General features: G+C 33.7%; 1 long non-coding RNA gene across 1 annotated transcript; it reads right to left on the bottom strand.

Annotated features, from left to right (window-relative positions):
- Positions 1-378: 378 nt before the first annotated feature.
- LOC117318426 lies at positions 379-2688 on the bottom strand. Its single transcript, XR_004530360.1, has 5 exons — positions 2578-2688; positions 2314-2415; positions 1676-1766; positions 1258-1310; positions 379-981 (listed from the first exon to the last, which is right to left on the bottom strand). It is a non-coding gene; the product is annotated as an uncharacterized LOC117318426 (long non-coding RNA).
- Positions 2689-3284: the final 596 nt, after the last annotated feature.

Here is a 3284-nt window from a genome sequence, read left to right as displayed (position 1 = left end):
CATTTTCACTACGTTACATGAACATCTAACAACATCCGATAAGGGGTCACGTTCTGATGACCTCTGAGATGTGTGTATTTCACTTTCAGGGCGAATTGGCATTTTGTCGATGTCATCGAAGCAAAACATTCGTCACAGCATGCATCTGAAGCAAACCATTTCGTCACAGTATATAGGTATATGGTTAATCGGACGAAATGACTTGAAACAAATTGACAGATTATACAAGCTATGTACTCTAGTCAAGCTAATTCGGACATATAAAATTCACTTCCAAGATTCTGGAAGTAGTCATTTGATTGGCTAATCCAAAAGGTCACCCTGACGTGACCCCTTATCGGATGTTGTTAGATGTTCATGTAACGTAGTGATAATGACCATCTAGATTTTAATTAGATTGCCTTTACAACGTCGGTATATTTTTCTATAACATATATATTACGATTAAGATCAAACCAAGGTTTCTTGGAAGCAATTGATTTCTGCTTATTTACATTGTATACATTGGTGCTAAGTGAGGTTTTAGCTGCAATGTAATCATATATTATTACAACAGTTATCAATCAAGTGATCAACGTTAAGTTCATTAATATAATTACAATTATCAATTTAGTCACTGATATGTTTGATTGCATCATCATTAATATTATCGACAAAATCAACTATTTTCTCAGAGTTCCATTAATTAATTCCTTCGTCTAATCCTTAATGTTGAAAAAACATAACATTCGTCTTCAAAATATCAGGAAATTGTAGGGTTAATGAAATTGGGTAATGTGCATGTGACAATAGGGATTACACTCTTAAGATTTCAAATTCACTGACATTTTTCATCAACGATCTTGTATGATATTGAATGAACCTGATGAATTTGATGAGCATGTCATGCGTATGATTAGTTGACCACCATTTCATAGACGTGGGGAGTTTCATCTTGATCACGATCAAGAGACGTATACCCAGTGTCCGGGACGGACTGTTCTGTAAGGCAAATATAATAGGACAATAAACGTTCAGCCACATATATCAATGTTTTGAGATAAATATACAAAACCTAATATATTATTTCATAGACATTGAACATTAGATAGAGTTCTTGGAATATTAGAGAAAATGCCGCGCAACGTGTCTTTCAATCAAATGCCAAAATTTTCAGCCAGTAGTTCATGTAATCCAAATGTTTTGAGATGGTAAAGAGAATAAAATAATATCGTGCATTTGTTTCGTAAATATGTTTATTTGAACACCTTTCTTTACCTTCTGTCGTACCTGTACTCGTATTTGATGAGATCTTTTTGATTTGTCTTTTTCTGCAAAAAGAAAGAATTATTCTTCAAATTCATCCACCCGTAAACATTTGAGGCGGTTCGAAGCTCTAACAAGGCTCTCGACTTAAGTGTTTTTTAAACGTCTAAAGCCTTTATTATGTATGAACGTGTATATATTGGGTTACTTAACATATGAAAACTATATTTAATTATTTTATATTTTGCGGGAACGAATGTGTAACTTTGATATCACGATATTTGTAAATAACACTGCGCAGCATACGGAATATCAAAAGTAGATCGTGTTTATACACAAGATTGATATAACCTTGCACATTACTGTTCAATAGATGTTATATCATGTACATGCAAAATGGGTATTACGTGAACTGAAAGTCCGTACTTACCGCAGCTTATATATTGATGAAGATATCACCACAACTAACAGCAGCCCACAAACAGCAGCCAAAACAATTATTATGATCAATTTAGAATCGGCTGTAAAACAATAAAACGTTCAGGTGATGGACACATTTATATTGATTGCTTAATTTTAAATACACATTCACAAGTTTACATGTACATATGTACAGTACATGCTATGCAAAATCACCGAAACATATCTGAAATAAGAAAAAAACAACAACAAAAACGCCAAAATTCGGAAACAAACAGAAAGAAATCTACATTCGCAACATCCAATTTTACAGAATTTCTATGGAATTAGCAAAAAAAGTATCAATATTTTCACCCTATATCTGTGATTAATGATGATAATTCCGTTTTTGGCCAAACGAAAAAGTTTACAGAATACTTGAATATTACCAGTGCGAAATATTTGTTTGGAAGCTCTGTCATGTCATACGTAGGTAATTACAAAATATATCAGGGCAGTTCTGTATAATTCATATGTCATAATCTGTTATTGTCACACGTGTAGAATTTCACGTATCATTCATTACTTTAAACACGATCACGTGGGGTAAACAATAGACATCTATAAATATGTACCTACGAGCGGTTAGTCATGTATACATACACCCACCAGTAGTTACACACTGTCCATCGTCCTTACTGCAGATGTTGTCCGTACATGTGTCCGGACAATCAGCCCCACACACCACTCCATACTTTCCAGGATAGCAGTCTGCGTAGAATAAAATACTGCTGAAATATCTAAATATTATTTTTTCTAATATTTTTATATGTATATATTTCGTTAGTATACTGATGCAGAGAGTTTTTTAAAACATATTTTACTTGGATGAACTTCAGTGACATATAGTTCAATTATTCCGTACTACTTTACCTAAGCACTGGCCGGTTTGTTGATTACACACGAAGTCTTTACACGTCACAGGACAAGTCGATGAACATGTGACACCATACCTACCGGTCAGGCACTCTGTAAATAAAGACACGTTCAGTTACACACTTGTTTAGACACCATTATTCATTAGAACATTCTTAGAAATACTGAACAATAGCGTATAGTCCAATTCATTTTGGCTCTACTGTATCTACCTCCAAATTAATTATGAATGGAGTTGATACCTTTTGTACAGTCCTTATTATGTAGCATAAGCTATAAAGATATATGAAAAAAGCAATATGTAAACCAGGAAATATTACTGGTATGGACGGAGAAGTGCATGCAATGTCTGCGAAGCATCTTATTCATTTTGCTTATTTCAAGACTTAACACGTGAGGGATTAATAAATCAAAAATATTTCAGTCTGGTGCTATAAAAGGTTAATATTCAGTCGATAGAAGCAATATGAAAATTATTAATCCTAAATAACTGAGCAATTTGGAAGTAATATTAATAGTCGAAAGATAAGGAATGTACACAGTGAGGGCTAGTACGTCCTCGAAATGTGGAGAACAATTCACCGGAATACTCTTGATAAAAGCCGCCGAAGACATAATCAACAATGAACACTCCCATGAGTTCCATTTACAGTACTTAAAACTATACACACATACTTCCCTTTGAACTACTCTTAAGTTTAAAC

This window comes from Pecten maximus, unplaced genomic scaffold, assembly GCF_902652985.1.
Source record: "Pecten maximus unplaced genomic scaffold, xPecMax1.1, whole genome shotgun sequence".
Lineage (NCBI taxonomy): Eukaryota > Metazoa > Mollusca > Bivalvia > Pectinida > Pectinidae > Pecten > Pecten maximus.
Note: the sequence above shows the minus strand (reverse complement) of the source record. Positions and strands in the feature narration are given on the sequence as shown.